The sequence below is a fragment of the Amia ocellicauda genome, chromosome 12 (assembly GCF_036373705.1).
Source record: "Amia ocellicauda isolate fAmiCal2 chromosome 12, fAmiCal2.hap1, whole genome shotgun sequence".
Classification (NCBI taxonomy): Eukaryota; Metazoa; Chordata; class Actinopteri; order Amiiformes; family Amiidae; genus Amia; species Amia ocellicauda.
This window is the reverse complement of record NC_089861.1, coordinates 16,571,516-16,589,656: the sequence shown is the minus strand read 5'-3', so window position 1 is coordinate 16,589,656 and position 18,141 is coordinate 16,571,516. Positions and strand designations below refer to the sequence as shown.

The following is an 18,141-nucleotide window of genomic DNA, read 5'->3' as shown; positions in this document are numbered from 1 at the left end:
ACTCCACACCACACAGCCTCACTGGCAGAGCAACACACCCTCTATGCCAAAAGACTGGTCCCTTGGCACGGGAGGTGTGTACACTCTACTTCATACAGAGAGGGATTACGTCAGCACAATGAGCTCATACGCAATGAGCACCACTACAAATGCATTCGTGCAAATACATACTACACTTTTTATTTCTCATCCAATTTGGTTTAAAAGCAATAACTGCTAAAAGTTGCTATAAAACAAAGGCTAAGTTATTTGAGTTACCAGATTAACTATTTATTGCCCGGTAATTTTGTTTTCTATAACCAACAGAGAAGTCTAAAATATGAAATATAGGAATAACGGCGTATCAAAAACAACCTTGTTTTCTCAGGTTTTATACTAAAAAAGACACTTGTAATTGTGTGCCTGTAGATCTTTTATCTTAATATTTCCAGAATAGAAAATAATAACAGACACAAATAGCATGTAAAATCTACACACACAAAAAAACAATTGGTCATGTAATTTGGACAGATCTTAGCAATTCTACCAAGTCGAATCTTATAGAATATTACTGAGAATTATTAGGTTATTCCTCTTTCTCGTGTATCTAAACTCATGTAATTAATGAACAAACAATAAACCTTAATAGATTACAGACACTAAACCTCGGCATACACCTCAACGTAGAGAAATATTAGAAAATCCATCTAACATTATTGACTATGCGTTACTTGGGAAACTTGTATTATTATTTGTATCTCACAAAATACTTTTATTTTCCTTATACATTTTAGGACAGATAGTTATACGAAAAGGAATTTCACGTTTTCATGTTGACTTATTACATTGTTTCATATGTAAGCATACATACATCTGTCTCTGTGACTATATTAATAATCAGTAACATTCAATTTTACTTGAATTCATATGTGTTATTTATTACAGCTCTGTACCAAGAACAAATAAAATGTAAATTATGATACTTAGCCACTTAGCCACTGATATAGGTTCTCATATAGGTTCTGAAATATTTACATTTTGCTGTTGAGAATAAAGAACGGACCTAATTGATCTAACCAAATGTACACACAGTATACACCAGTATTCCTTTTACAGCAAAGATGCCAAAATCTAGTCTATTGAGCTCTCAATAATCTAATTGAGCTCATTATTTGATTGGTCAAATTGAAGCATTAGACCATACTCCTGAATGCTTACACTGCCTGTCACATTACTGCATGTGCATACACTGGCACACACCTAACTATTAGAGTAATTTGTTCAATTTTACTTCAGGTGTCTTTTACTTGATTAATTTTACCCAGGTAATGGCTGTGGATTTCAACTGATGTCATTCTTCTGAGATGTTCTTTCATCACACTATCAAACATCCCCATTAGTTCCACGAATTTGAGAAAATGTCCATTATTAGGCTTAAATAATTGATCTGAACTCCCACGTAATGCTACGTTTTAAGCGACCAGTACTCTTACAGACAAATGGTCAAGAGATAGCAAGCAGTGCAATGGTGGAAATGCAGATTTTTTTAGTTGGCAACAAGCAAGAAGTCAATTGATCAGGCAAACAGGACAGCCCAGGAGTCGGGAGTCGCGGAAACAGGCAAGTGGTCAAAAACACTAGAAACTATTACAGGTGTAGATTACTCGGACTGTTACTCAAGGAGACAACGAGACTTGGCATCAAACAAGACAAACAGTGGGGTATAAATACAGGGAACTAATTTATTCGGGAAATGAGAGACAAGTGTGCTAACTGAGTAGGAAAGGAGGATGAATGAACCTAGTAATGAGATGAATGAAAACAGAGATCCTAGGAAAACAAAGCCAAAACTAGGGAAGTGGTGACATCTAGTGGTAAACCTGGAGAGGGTCAGGCTGAGGACATGCCACTTATCAAGGTAATGAGTCATTGAATACATTCTGCCAGTGCTGCATTTCTGCTTTAATAATGCGTTGGTTTTCATCATCAGTAGCTGTGTTTGTATTTAGTCTCTGCTCCAGTTCCTTCCACTTTTGGAATGATTCCAGGTGATTGGGTGCCTTTTCATGCTTGTTTAAAATATCCTTTAATATCCAAAAGAAAGTATACCATTAGGCACAGAGGAGAGAAAGAGGATGACAGACTGTTATAGGAAAAAATAAATCTCATGGGCTCAACAGCTTCATATCAGGGTTACAACTGGGATCTTTATTTGCATGGCTTTGCAGTTTTTGGTTTTATATTTATTTCATTCAGTTTAGTTTATCTTATGGATTCTTCAGTGTTTAATGTGGTTATTTCTCTAGGTGAACCCCCCTCCCCTTTCTACTCTAACTAGCAACCATTTTAATTGATTGTTAATTGGATAATTGGGAAGAGATTTTTGCTCTGGTTTAAAACTCCTGTTTTTTGTTTGTTGCAGCATGGCCATCCTAGAGTGATTGTGTGTGTGAGGTGTAGTGCAGGAGTGAGGAAAATGAAAATGAAAAAAAAAAAAAAAAGATTAAGGAGATATTTAAATTGAACATAATATATTGTTACCGCCTGCCCCTCCATGTCAGCCCGCTTCCTCTTTGGCTGATCTGAGGCAGGTTGCCGTGTGAGTTTTGCAGATCACCAGAGGTTGGTTGGAGACCAGCAGCTTGCTTTCTCCAGCGGTGGACACAGAGAAACAGACTCAGACAGCTTAGCAATACAGTAGCCTTTGCATTTATTAAAAGGAAAATGGCTATACAGGGATGATGCGTAATACAACTCTCCCTACCAAAGACAGAAAAGAAAAATGCACAAAACAAAAAAGTTTATCTCTCTGCCCTTTCACAGTCCCGCTCATTCGTTTTATACCCACTCCTTCCTGCTGAATAGTAAAACAACCAATCACTAAAGTACAACAATGTTTTAGCTGGGAATTGTAAGGAGAAAAAAGTTAGTTATTTAAAAAACAAAAACAAACAAACAAACAAAAAACAACAACAAAAATAAATAAATAAATATATATATAAATAAATAGTTATCTGAATATATTTTACTGATTGTATTTCTATGAATATGATAATTGAAACTGGAAGCATCTGCCTATTTTAAATGTCCTTATTAACTTGAAAAACTTTGAAGAACTCGTTTTTCATAAAGGCAACTATTTCCTTTCAAGGCATTTATCCCAACAAATCCATCGCACTTCAGTGTGAAGCTCTGGGTCACCATACACAGCATCCATTTAATCCACGAAAACCACAAATTTGCAATGACTCAGCGATCTGTTGCACCCTTGTTTGTTAGTTTTGTAACTACATTTATGACATGACTGATGTTTAGTGATTTTCCACACAGTGCCTCTTGGTCTATAATGCTGTGCAGTATTGGTCAGTTCACTCCATTCTGCTTCAATAATCCCTCAAACCCTATCTTTGATCCACGCGGAGCTCCATCTGTCACAACTGCCGACAACTTTGTGAACCCAGCAAATTCTAAAGTGACTTCCTGAAAGGGACCAAAAGAATTCTATCCCTTTTCTATGTCATTCTATGTACTTAGGCTGACTTAACAAGTTCTTAATGCACGTTAAGACTGCTATCAATTGTCCATGATCATTAGCTGACTACACTTCTGTACTCTCATCTAATTCCAAGAGAAATAACAACAATCATTCAAAATGTTTATCTTCCACATGTTCATGCATAACTGAACAGTGAAACTGTACATTGTGACCAGCGCACAGTTTTGAAATTCTGTACCATTTTGTCATCACCAAAGGCCTTTGCCATTTGTACTGCACAACTTTTAACTGTTTCGCCATTCAATGGTGGCTTTTTTAGCCTGTGCCAGCTTGAGGTATGAAGCTGATGATGTACCATTTGAGGTTTGTACAAAGCTTGTTAAAAAACAACTCTGCTGCCTTGTAACTTTGCTTTTCAGATCAGCAAAGACTGCATATCTAGCTGTGCCCATATGTTTTTTGTACTTTCCTTTGTGATAGCTACTGTAGAATTCAAAGAATAGTATTCTTTGATCAAAGACCACATTTACTGTGGTATACCTTGATTTGCAGTGAAACAATATTCATGATCCTGTCTTGCATGAAAGACTTAGTTTTCTCTATTTTTCTTTTATACATTTTCTCAAAATTGAAGCCAAGAAAACAAGCCATAAGCTTTTCTAAATCAAAAAAGTGCACAACCACCCCCTCTAGTGTCAGTTTGCCACATTGAAGTACATAAATGTATGCAATGTTTACTACAGTGAATATATATACCGATCAACCATAACATTATGACCACCTGCCTAATATTGTGTAGGTCCCCCTTTTGCCGCCAAAACAGCCCTGACCCATCGAGGCATGGACTCCACTAGACCTCTGAAGGTGTGCTCTGGTATCTGGCACCAAGACGTTAGCAGCAGATCCTTTAAGTCCTGTAAGTTGCGAGGTGGGGCCTCCATGGATCAGACTTGTTTGTCCAGCACATCCCACAGACGCTCGATTGGATTGAGATCTGGGGAATTTGGAGGCCAAGTCAACACCTTGAACTGGTGATTCATCAGACCAGGCCACCTTCCTCCATTGCTCCGTGATCCAGTTCTGATGCTCACGTGCCCATTGTAGGCGCTTTCGGCAGTGGACAGGGGTCAGCCATATACACATCGATCAGTCATAACATTATCAGTGGGTGGGATATATTAGGCAGCAAGTGAACATTTTGTCCTCAAAGTTGATGTGTTAGAAGCAGGAAAAATGGGCAAGCGTAAGGATCTGAGCGACTTTGACAAGGGCCAAATTGTGATGGCTAGACGACTGGGTCAGAGCATCTCCAAAACTGCAGCTCTGGTGGGGTGTTCCCGGTCTGCAGTGGTCAGTACCTATCAAAAGTGGTCCAAGGAAGGAAAAGCGGTGAACCGGTGACAGGGTCATGGGCGGCCAAGGCTCACTGATGCACGTGGGGAGCGAAGGCTGGCCTGTGTGCTCTGATCCAACAGAGGAGCTACTGTAGCTCAAATTGCTGAAAAAGTTAATGCTGGTTCTGATAGAAAGGTGTCAGAACACACAGTGCATCACAGTTTGTTGCGTATGGGGCTGCGTAGCCGCAGACCAGTCAGGGTGCCCATGCTGACCCCTGTCCACTGCCGAAAGCGCCTACAATGGGCACGTGAGCATCAGAACTGGACCACGGAGAAATGGAAGAAGGTGGCCTGGTCTGATGAATCACCAGTTCAAGGTGTTGACTTGGCCTCCAAATTCCCAAGATCTCAATTCAATCGAGCGTCTGTGGGATGTGCTGGACAAACAAGTCTGATCCATGGAGGCCCCACCTCGCAACTTATAGGACTTAAAGGATCTGCTGCTAACGTCTTGGTGCCAGATACCACAGCACACCTTCAGAGGTCTAGTGGAGTCCATGCCTCGACGGGTCAGGGCTGTTTTGGCGGCAAAAGGGGGACCTACACAATATTAGGCAGGTGGTCATAATGTTATGGTTGATCGGTGTATATACAGTTAGGTCCATAAATATTTGGACAGTGACACAATTGTCAACATTTTGGCTCTGTATGCCACCACAATGGATTCGAAAGGAAACAATCAAGATTTAATTTTTAAGGGTAGACTTTCATCTTTAATTTGAGGGTAGTTACATCCAAATTGGGTGAACATTTTCATATGTGGTCACCGCAATTTTAGGGTGCCAAAAGTATTTGCACTAACTAACATAATGATTAATTAAATTGTGAGTTTCAATACTTGGTTGCAAATCCTTTGCAGTCAATGACTGCCTGGAGTCTGGAACCCATAGACTTCACCAGATGTTGGGTTTCTTCCCTGGTGATGCTCTGCCAGGCCTGTACTGCAACTGTCTTTAGTTCCTGCTTGTTCTTGGGGTGTTTTGCCTTCATTTTTGCCTGAAATGCTACTCAATTGGATTTAGGTCAGGTGATTGATGTGGCCATTGCCAAACATTTCACTTCTTCGCCTTAAAAAATTTTGGGTTGCTTTCGCAGTATGCTTCGGGTCATTGTCCATCTGCACTGTGAAGCGACGTCCAATGAGTTTTGAAGCATTTGGTTGAATCTGAGCAGATAATATAGCCCTAAACAGAATTCATCCTGCTGCTTTTGTCAGCAGTCACATCATCAATAACATGCTTCACAGATGAGGTGGTATGCTTCGGATCATGAGCAGGTCCTTCCCTTCTCCATACTCTTCTCTTCCCATCATTCTGGTACAAGTTGATCTTTGTCTAATCTGTCCATAGAATGTTGTTCCAGAACTGTACAGGGTTCTTTAGATGTTTTGGGCAAACTCTAATTACCTGTTTACATTTTGTGGTAAACCTTCTGTATTTACTCTGGTGAAGTCTTCTCTTGATTGTTGACTTTGACACAGATACACATATATCCTGGAGGGTGTTCTTGATCTGGCCAACTGTTGTGAAGAGGTTTTTCTTCACCAGGGAAATAATTATTCTGTCATCCACCACAGTTGTTTCCCGTGGTCTTCCGGGCCTTTTGGTGTTCCTGAGCTCACCAGTGCATTCTTTCTTTCTAAGAATGTACCAAATAGTTGATTTGGCCACACCTAATGTTTTTGCTATCTCTCTGATTGGTTTGTTTTGATTTCTAAGTCAAAATTGAAGTCAAAATGCCCAAAGAGCCAACAGGAACTAAAAACAGCTGCAGTGCAGGCCTGGCAGAGCATCACCAGGGAAGAAACCCAGCATCTGATGATGTCTATGGGTTCCAGACTTCAGGCAGTCATTGACTGCAAAGGATTTACAACCAAGTATTGAAACTCACAATTTAATTCATGATTATGTTACTTTATCCAAATAATTTTGAGCCCCTAAAATTGAGGATGCCCACATATAAAAATAGGTGTAATTCCTATACTGTTCACCCAACTACCCTCAAATTAAAGATGAAAGTCTACACATCTTGATTGTTTCCTTTCAAATCCATTGTGGTGGCATACAGAGCCAAAATGATAACAACGGTGTCACTGTCCAAATATTTATGGACCTAACTGTCCAAAGCAGAGCAAGAAGACCCAAGCTCTTGCACCCTTGCCTAACACAGGAGCAGTCACCTCCTGCTCGACTAGCACAGCTAGGAGCGGGGTGACGACAAGTTCTACTGTGTGAAAAGAAGAAGCAAATATACAAAGTGGGGCAGCAAAAGACAGGTTATTGTGCCCTCACTCACCACAGGAGCAGTCACCTCCTGCTCAAGTAGCACAGCTAGGAGAGGAGTGACAGCAAGCTCTACTGTGACAGCAAGGCTACATAAAGAAGAGGGGCAACAGGAGACCAGCTCATGCGCCCTCGCTTACCACAGGAGCTGGTCCTTCTGGCCTGAACAGCAAGGAGTGGGCAACAGCAAGCTCTACTGTGTTGTGACCAAGAAGCATACACAAAGCAGGGCAAGGGGAGACCAGCTCCATGCCCTCCGCTTAATACAGGGCTCAGTGAACTGTATAGAACGGGGTAGCAGAGTAACACACACTCACACCTGTGACAACATATGCAGCGGGCTATTAACAGCACTGACTATACACAAGGGCTGCCTAACAAAGAAAGCCCTCTGTAGTCGTGTAAATGAGCACCGTGCTGCAGAGGTGGGCCACTTGGGCTCCAGCCTTGTTAAGGTGTTCGACGGGAGTGCACACAGCAAGAACGGCAGGCGCAGCTGAAGCAGCAGGCACATCATGCGTGGCTGCTTCCGAGGCTGCTGGCCTGGAGGAGGACACAGGGGGGCTCAGGGAGAGGTGGAACTCTGATCCACTGAGCCCCTACTGTCACTCGTTAACAGAATGGGGCCCAGAAATATTCGGATAAGATGTCATTGTTTTCCTGGTTTTAGCATGTTCATACTGTACCACTGTTCTCACCCCTCACCATAGCACCTGTTCTTGTTGGTGGTTCATATGTAATAGTCTGGTGGCTACATGTTTTAACTTGCAAGAGATGGTAGGTAGAACACTTCCCTGCCATGCACATTCCAATGGGGTGGCGGAGGGTGGGGGGGGGCACTGGATGAAACATATAAAGGAAGGGCTATAAGAAAGGAAAGAGAAGGGCCATTGGAAGTTTCAGTATACATACTTATACATTGTGGCATACCATTTCCTGTGAGATTTTTGGCAGGCTATGATATTGCTTTCTATAATGTCATTGTTTCCTCCATTCATTTACTTTAGATAATAGGTGATGACGTTTTCTAGGGTTCCTATTAACCTGCTTGCAACAAATCCAAAGCAATTAATTTCAGATGTATTAATTTGAATAGAAAATGGACACATATGGATCTCACTTGAAACAGGTTTTCAGTAGAATGAATGCATCTCTAGTGGGCAGGTTGTGGTTTTAACTTTGTTCTTCCAGGGAAGGGGCAAAGAGCACGGTGGATTGAGCGACTCCAATCCTGCCAATTCTCCATCCAGCACAAAGTGGGTTCAGCTATCCAGATTGCTAACAGTGTGTCACCTTTTAAATGCACCACCAATTAAAAAACTTTTTTTTTTTTTTTTATAAGAGGCACGCAGTACTATTTACACTTAATTTCCATGCATTCATCTTCATTTAGTCCCTCTCCAGAAATGGAAATTATACAATCAAGACCACATTGTGATTGACTTAGTGGTGGGGGGGTGACAGTTAACTAAATTACTATGTCAAGGGTGGTATGTGATACCTAAACCCTTTAATGACTACACCAGCCCAATTTTTCTTAAAGAGTATGTGGAACCTCACCACCTCCCCTATATCATCTCCTCATGCAGTTTTGAACTAGAATATTAAAACAACCAACCATGGATACGGGCAAATACAAAATAACCTTATTTGATTTAACAGAAGCACAGGGTACAAAGTCTGCACTCCCAGCAAGCAACCCATCATCTAATTTATTCATTCAATTAAATACATATTCATATTTGTAAAAATTAGTCTAATATTACTTTCAGTTTGGAGTTTTATGAGAACAAACAAAATATTACAACCCCCCCCCCAAAAAAGTGCATCTGTTGACCTGTCAGTAACAAGATACACTTTCAGACATCATCTAGTGCAAATCAGTAATTTGGGGTAGATATTCCCTTCTCAATGTATATGCTGTAGGAAATGCTCCTGTATTTATTACATGTTTGTTCAGAAATGCAAATAGTTTGGGATTATTATTTTTTGCAGAGGAATATTAGTACAAACACATGGCTCTGTCAAACTGACAATAACATCCCAAAGGCATTCATAAATGTATACCTTTACCTTTGATAAGGAAGGACACATAGCTGTTAATATCAGCCTTTTGTCTTCTGATGATAAATGTCAGCCTATGCAAAGTACTAAGGTTAAATTTTACCCACACTCTACCCTACTGTTGCATAGCAAATATAATATTCCAAATGAATGGAAGGGGCTAGATCAAATCAAAGCTTTGACCTACCTGTGAGTCAGCTTTAATTAGAAGTTAGAAATCATTTTATAGTATTGTGGCACTGTGTGGGGTGGACACAGTGCCTGGGGCTCTATAGGTGGGGTCTCTAGGGGAAACAGCGACACAAAAGCAGGGGAGTACAGTGCAAAGAAGTGATTTATTGTACACAGTGAGGAGGTAAAAACAAAAAACATACAAAAACCAAGCAAAACTCTAGCTCCTTTTTTGAACCTAACTGAACTGGTGACAGGTCCATCTTTAAACACAGAATAAACACTATAACAAAACATCAGCCAAGCCAAAGTCCACAGTGTGTGATCAGGGTCAAGTTCCAATGCTACAGTTCAGGGTTCAGGATTCAGGGTTCAGGGTTCCGGGTTCCTTTGTTTTAATTTGTCTCCTTCCTTGACTCCCAGGCTCTACTCTTGGCCTCTCCAACAACAAAGAGTGACGACTTCCTGCTTTTATGCAGGAGACAGGCAATAGGGGGAGTCTTACACATCACATGCTTTTAAGTGCTTTTTCATCCCCCAGGGATTCTGGTGGATACAGTGACCTTCTGGGCAGCCATTTTGTGCCCCACCCAGAACTGCACCACAGTATTTATAAATCAAGACATGAGAGGGTACAACTCTGTCATTTGCAGGTGGATCAAAGTTGTGATTTGGTCTAACCCAAGATTAGATACATATGTGAATATAAACATATTTATAGTTATTATCACCATCATATTCCTCGTTATTATTGTCTGTATTTACAATTAAAATAATAATATAAATAACAACAACAACAACAACAGCAATACTACTACTACTACTACTACTACTACTACGAATAATAATAATAGCTGGACAATACCTTAATAACACCAAGACAACAAACAGTATACAGCTCTGGAAAAAATTAAGGGACCACTTAACATTGAGTTCTGAACTTGGAGTGGTCTCTTAATTTTTTCCAGAGCTGTATTTTTAATAAACTTACCCTGTACTAGCCATGTATTATTATAATTATTATGAAAATAAATATATTTTATTAAAGAAATCACAAATAACAACATAGACTCCATTTGCGGTCTCAACGAACTACATACAGCACACTATACTGACCACAGTAAGGACCTGTGGACACTGGTCCATACCATTCTAGGGACCAGTGACACATTACTGTTACACACATACTTTGCCCATTTACAATGTGCATTTAACCAGGCAGTTACAGAGGCATACAGAGGGGAAGAGTGGAGAGGAATTCAATAAGACATGCAAAGCAAGTGAGGGTGGGACATGATGATGGACACACAGAGTTAGGTACATGCAGGTGAGGAGAGACAATAACCCAATCAACCTATAGTTCCCCAAGTGACTAAAAGTCTTTAAATGTCAAGGTCAAAGCTTACTGAGAGCAAAATCTGCTAAGCTCAAGAGATCAATAATAAATAATACAAATGTATGATTTATTATGCAAATGTATCACTAACAATCACAAGAACTGTTTTGACAAATAAAAATTCCCTAGCTCATCTGTTCTATGTAAATTATAATTATATATTAGATATTATAATTTTAATGGATTAAATATACTTTGTACTATCTGATGTAGCTCTCAGGTAGTCTATGATTTTGCAGACATTTTGTCAAGGATCATGATGATGACATTCCTCTTGTGACCCTGTGCATTATCTCCATTCTTTTGGTGAACTGGATTTTGTGACTTGTGACTACCAAACTCACCACAGCATGGACAGCTCATTATTATTATTATTATTATTATTATTATTATTATTATTATTATTATTATGTTTATTTCTTGGCAGTCGCCCTTATCCAGGGTGACTTATCAAAATATATCAGTACTACAGAGTTATTAAATTATTAAAATGTACACAACTGATATTACCAATTCACTAAAATACAGTTCAAGAAATTCATTTCAAGAAGTGTACAGTGTGTATATAAATATACAGATGTATGTGTGTATATATATATATATATATATATATATATATATATATATATATATATATATATATATATATATATATATATATATATATGTGTGTGTGTGTGTGTGTGCGTGCATGTGAGAGAGTTTTTTTTTTTTGTATCTACCATCAAATGAGACTAACATATAAACCCTAGGTCTGAAATTATTAATATAAGATTTTTTTTTTTTTAAACAAAAGTCCCTCAACACACTTTGACAGTGACAGAAAGTTATCTAATAGTATATGAGGAAAATAATATACATGATACAGCTTTAAATAATTATATATGTGATTTAAAGCTTAACTATGCATATTATTTTACCATGCCATCTAATGACCTATTACCATAATTACCATAATGATTAATATAGGCTAGTTAAAAAAAAGAAAAAAATCAACCCACATTTACAGACACATGACATATATTACTTTTAATTCTCTTTATATTATGCTTCTATTCAGATTCCCAAAGTAAACACAAAACGCAAACACACACACACACACATATATATATATATATATATATATATATATATATATATGTGCACACACACCTACCTTGCAAGCCATGCCGTGAGGTCACATTCAGGCGCCAAGGGAAAGCGACAGAGAAAAGGGAGGGCGCAAGAAGCGGTTGCTATCAAGCTCTGTAGTGACATCATCGCTGTGCGCCCGCAACATCTCGAGTATGTCGGTGTAGAAAAGAAGCGCTGAGGAGGAGAGTAGCGAAGCCAGTGTCTGGTTTCCTTCCGATTACCGTCACCTCTCAGCGGACTCACACATACACAACGATCCGGGGCTACGAGAGGGTCTCGCCTATTGCGGGGAACTAAGCTGATGAAGGACCACTTCTGTGACAAGAAAGACAGAGAGTTGAAAAAGCAAGGAGAATGTGTATTATAACTAAGGGAGGGTAACTACTGGCAAAAAGAAGCGGAGAGAGACCAGCGGCAAACCGGCCATCATCGCAGGGGGAGCCTCCTCAGTGCTGGGATATTAAAAAGAGCAAAGAGGCCCCACTCGGTCGACCGCGTCCATCTCTTGAGGTAAATAAACTTGCTATTTAAAGAGGGAAACTGGTGATTTGAGTGAAGATCTCCCCTTTTGTCGGCGTTAGCAGGAAAGGGCCAGGATCTGTGGGAAAACGAGTAGTTGGGAGCTTCTTGTGCTAACTCGGAGTCCTGCGAACGAGCACGGAGGAAACCGCTCATTTAAACGCCTGTATACAATAAGAAAGGTCAAGGTAGGGCAAGCAGGACTGCGAAAGTGTGCGTTTTCAAAGCGTTGTAGATTAACATCTCTCGCACCATATTAGTTTTCGCAAAGGATGTGCAAAAGCAGGGCATGCATGCTTCATCCCGTGTGCTAACCTGTGCGCAGCGCACTTAAAAAGTGCCCAGTGTCTGTTGCCCGGCACAAAAGTGCTCATTTATATTCGGCTCACGTTGGGAGCGCTTCTGTATTTCTCATCTGTCGGCTGGACCTCAAACGCGTCCTCCTTGAACCCTTTCCACCGTGCGAGAAGCTGTCGAAAAAGTCCCGTTTGTTTAAATCCATCTTTGCATTTTAGGCGCTAGCAAGCTTGTGTTCATTTCGGAGCCGCTCTATTTTACACGTTGTTCGCTGCTATTATTATTATTATTATTATTATTATTATTTCCCACGCAATTGGGACTCGTATTGTAGTTTGGACAGGCTGGCGTTTGCGGGGCTGAGCGCAGCAGTGATGCACCTTGCTCTGCTCACCCTGTCCTCCACGACTCCGACTTGTAGTAGTTACTCATCTGGGGCTTTTAGTTGTTTTACACGCTGGGAACCGGCCTCTGATTTCACCCCACATGTTCGAGTCACGCCTGTACAATCATTTAACTTTGTACACAGTCGCACTGGAGAGTAATGGTGTTTTTCAGTTAAAGTACCTTTTTTAAACTTGGAGACATTGATATTTGCCAGCTCCTTAAAACGTTAGGGCATCAGGAGCGTGACTCAATACAAATAGCATCAATTATGGTCATGATCTCAACTTTTTATGAACATTAACAGTGTTCATGCAAGGTTAACGATAACGCATCGAGTCAATGAACAATGGAGACTGATTGAAACCTGTATCTTTGAACTTGGCACGTATTAACTGATGCATTTCGGTCACAACTTTGTAATATGCACAGTTGTTTATTGCAGTCTTGCCTTGCCTGGTATTCTTGTTTTGCTATTGTACGTTTTATTTTTTAAGAAACGACGCAAAAGTCACACACAGTAGAAAACCATTGATTGAGTTGATTCTATGAATTTGGCCTATATGGTATTAATACTAGATATGCAGAAATGTTTTCTTGTTAAAGCAATTCCAGACCACCTACCCAATTATCTTGCACACTTTTTGATTAGATGTTCGAAGTTGCATTAATACAGTTAAGTTAATAATAACCAGATTTCATTGAATCAGTAAGTACTTTATAATTGTTTACACGTTTTTGGAAAATCTTGTATTTCATGTAGTGATTCTGATTGCATTTTAGTGGATTTTTATGCTCTCAAGGGGTGCACACTGCCTTCAGTAACAAACAAGATAATTCATGTATTTTATGTTCACCTCCAGCATAGGTGAGGTGAGAAGTGCAGATTTAAAAAAGAAATACATTTTCTTCTGAACTGTCATGAATGGAATTTAAGAACTCAGGTTCACATTGCAATATTCCTGCATACTTGAATGTCTCGCATCCAAAATCGGATGCTATTATGACATTGAATTTATAGATGTCTCATCTCATAATCTTATCCTAATTGTTTTTGCTTGCATTCTCTAATGGAAATGATTGAACCAATGATGAGAACCTGAGCTATGTGGGTTGTGTGCAAAAAATATTCAGACCAATTAAGAAAATAACTGAAAGTGCACTAATTATATAACAACAGCATAAGGAACTGTTTTCATAGGTTAATTTCATAAGTAAACTTAAGTAATTCTTAAGGATTTCTGTTTTTAAAAAGTGTTTAAAAATACCACACATCTCATTAAAAACAATTGTTTTCCCTTATTATTAACCATAGGATGGAGCTCTGACTCTAGGAACACAGGAAGCTCTTTGTAATCTAACAGTTTTGTTAAAGAATAATGTTTTTCATCCTCTTCTTTTATTTTTGTATAATTTTGAAAAGTGTTTTTTATATCATACTTTATATTTTTGTTCAGTACAAGTTAGTCTATATAAAATAAAACCACAACATGCAACAATTTCAAAGATTTGACTGAGTTACAGTTCATATAATGAAATCAGTCAATTTAAATACATTCATTAGGCTCTAATCTCTGGATTTCAAGTCTCAGATTTTTAAGGGAGCGTGCGATTGGCCTGCTGACTACAGGAATGTCCACCAGAGCTGCAGTCAGGTCAAGACCCTGCTGAGGATGACAAGCCACAGATGAACTTCCCCGAGATGGTTTTTGACCATTTGTGCAGAAATTCTTCAGTTGTTGAAACCCACAGTTTCATCAGCTGTCTGGGTGGCTGGACTCAGATGATCCCGCAGCTGAAGAAGCTGGATGTGGAGGTCCTGGGCTGGCATGGTTACATGTGGTCTGCGGTTGTGAGGCTGGTTGGACATACTGCTGAATTCTCTTAGTTTGAGGAGGCTTACAGTGGATAAATGAACACTTGGTTATCTGGCAACAGCTCTGGTGGACATGCCTGTAGTCAGCATGCCAATGGCACACTCCCTCAAAACTTGAGACATCTGTGGCATTGTGTTGTGTGACAAAACTGTACATTTTAGAGCGGCCTTTTTATTGTCCCAGCACAAGGTGCACCTGTGTAATGATCATGCAGTTTAATCAGCTTCATGGATGGAGTATCTTGGCAAAGGAAAAATGTTCACTAACAGGGATATAAAAATGTGTGCACAATATTTTAGAGAAATAAGTTTTGTGTGTACAGAAAACTTGTGGCATCTTTAATTTCAGCTCATGAAACATGGGACCAAAACATTAGCCTGCATGTTGCATTTATATTTTTGTTCAGTATGGTGTTCCAAGACAACCACCCGTTGGGGAACAAGGGTCCTTTTCACAGGATGCTTCTGTTTTTGCTCAACACAAACTTAAAAAGTTAAACCCTTAGGTAATTAATACTTAAGTTAGTAATCCTGATTTTCTGTACTCGACCAGTAATGCACTTCAGGTAGAATCAGTCCTGTTTTCATTCACAACCTCATGAAGGTCCATTTGAATAGGTAGTAGGACTGTAAATCTACTTTTAACGAGCTAAACGTGTTAATTCAGTCAGTTACTGTTTAAATGATTTACACTTTTATCCAGTGATATTTAAAGTACTATTTGAATCGGTTTTATAATTACAAATGCTCATTATGTTGATTCCCTTAAATTCAAACATACGTAAGCATAAACATAAATAAAGAACAAACATGAGTGGGATTGTACTGACTTCATTTAACCAGTGGAACTGACATTTCTAAAAACAATATTCACTATATAGGCCTACTTGTATACTTGTTAATGGAAATACATTTTTGAAAATGTACTGTATTATAAAATACCTCAGACTATATTAAATACATTTCCAGAACTAGACTGAATTGAAGTACCGAGTGAATAGGAGTGAAAGAAAAAATAATTATCTTAAGAGAGAAGGGTAATAAATTAGGTTCCTTTGTACAACATTGAGAAATAGCTAAGCAAAGTGTCCCATTATCATCATAACTCTGCTTGAGTAGGCAATCAATTCTATTCTGCTAACCAATAAGTAGTTAAATATGATGCAAACTCATCCTGTTATGTTTGTCATTGTTGTTCTTACCCAATGAGCCAGGGAATTGACATGACACCTGCATCACAAAGCATCTTGCATCTTTTATAATTTATCACCAATAGCCACTTGGCTTGGTTTCCGAATTCAGCAAAATTGCCATTGTGTTCATCCTCTTGGGAAGACAGAGCGGGATGTAACTGTCAGAGGAAACAAATGATATAAAAAAAGAAAGGGGGGGTGCTGGGGGGGGGGGGGTGCTGCAGGGGGTATAAGGAAACATACTTTTTTAGCTTGAACCTTAAAAATAAATAAATACAGATCCACCTTTTCTGATGCAGACTAAGACGGAACGAGAAGAGCTGTTACTGTGATGGAAAATAGTTTGTCTGGGAAAGGAGGGTGCTATTAATCAATGGATGCTCTTGCAAACAAGCTGTTGTGTTCAGTTTCTCCACTTTGACCTATGATTCAAGTGTCTGCTTTCAAGATTAAATTTTCTATTCTGTAGTGTATTTGTAAGTAGTATCAAACAAATCAGCCTTTATGGATTGAGTGTTTAGCACTTTTAGGTTAAGAACCACACTGAAATTAATTTTATTTGGAATAAATGGAATGTCTGAACTTCCAGACATTGGGTTCATAATTATGAAGATTACATAGAAAGAAAAGCATCTAAGTGGCATTTCATCTGTATAATAGAATGCCATTTTTATTGATTCATAGAATATTGATTCATAGTTTGAATGTCTGTGCTGGTGTGAAGTATAGTGATTTGGGAAATATTGGAAATATTCTATAATTTTGATTGCTTAGTTTTAGTAAGTAACATCGGCAGCCAATTTAAAGTTGAATGCGGTTATTTTCTTAAGTTACTTGAGGTTTCTTCTGCAAGACTTTCACAATCCCCAACATCTTTCCTTTCATGATGTCCAAATCTTTGTGCATGTCCTCTTCTTTGGAATCAATAAATACTGTTACAAAAAAAGTTATCTTCTTGCATCACCACATGTGTTAATACTGGTTGTTACCACTACTAAAACCATAAAAGTCAAGATGCTGTAAATTCTACTTGATGTTCATATTTCCAGATTTGGTTAAGGATACCAATTACAGCCCAATCTTTTACAGCATTTTTTGCCTTTGAACTGAAGATGCTTTAAATATAGCTTATCACATCCAATGTTTAAGTGTAGTGTTAATATTAGGAAAAAGCATGCTAAAACTTGTATGTATATAGGGAGGGGTTCAGGAGGTGGTCAAAAGAAACATATGAACCTACGACTCCATACAAAATCCACATTCATTCATTTTTTTATTAAGTCATATTTTTAATATAGTTTTATCCATCCATTATCCATAACCTCTTCATCCAGCCCTGGGTCATGGGAAACCAGAGCCTAACCTGGCAGACACATTGCAACCCATCACAGGACACATATATAGTGTGTCGTTACTCATAAAAACATAATATATTAGTAGTTATTCATTTTTTGAGAAAAGTAATAATATTAGTATTACATATTAGTTCATTTAAAATGTAGCCTGTTATATTACCTGTGTGTGGGTGTAGCTTGCCCAGAGAAGGAGTGGGGCTGTATACTACACATACTATATGTACTAAATGTTGGTATGCGATTTCGAATACAGCCAGGGTTTCATAATAACTCCCACCTTACAGTTCAGCTCTGTGCATCTGACGACAGAAACACGTACACAAGCATGCATGCATGCATGCAGGGCATGGGTTTATTTCTCAATACCGGGAGGCTATGCTTTTAATTACCAAACAGTCCGAGTGGTGCTGCTACATAGACATTAAATGCTGTGCAGACTGTTTTGTGTGTTTTAGATATGGCGAACAGGTCTTGTGGAATTTATTGCTACTTGCTTCCGATTTATTGTATGTGGAAAGTAACTAATATTACTCAAATTAAAAGTCTAACGCATTATATTAACTCATTATTAAGACAAGTAATATTATTTCAGTAGCGT

General features: G+C 38.8%; 1 protein-coding gene across 2 annotated transcripts in view; it reads left to right on the top strand.

The window, feature by feature from the left end:
• The first annotated feature begins 12,061 nt into the window (after positions 1-12,061).
• fbxw7 (F-box and WD repeat domain containing 7) overlaps positions 12,062-18,141 on the top strand; it is a 170,964-nt gene continuing 164,884 nt past the window's right edge. Inside the window, exon 1 of one of the 2 annotated variants that reach the window (XM_066718466.1) lies at positions 12,062-12,429. The gene's annotated coding sequence lies outside the window, so the exon portion shown is untranslated. The remainder of the gene's footprint in view (positions 12,430-18,141) is intronic. The other variant, XM_066718467.1, reaches the window with a different exon arrangement.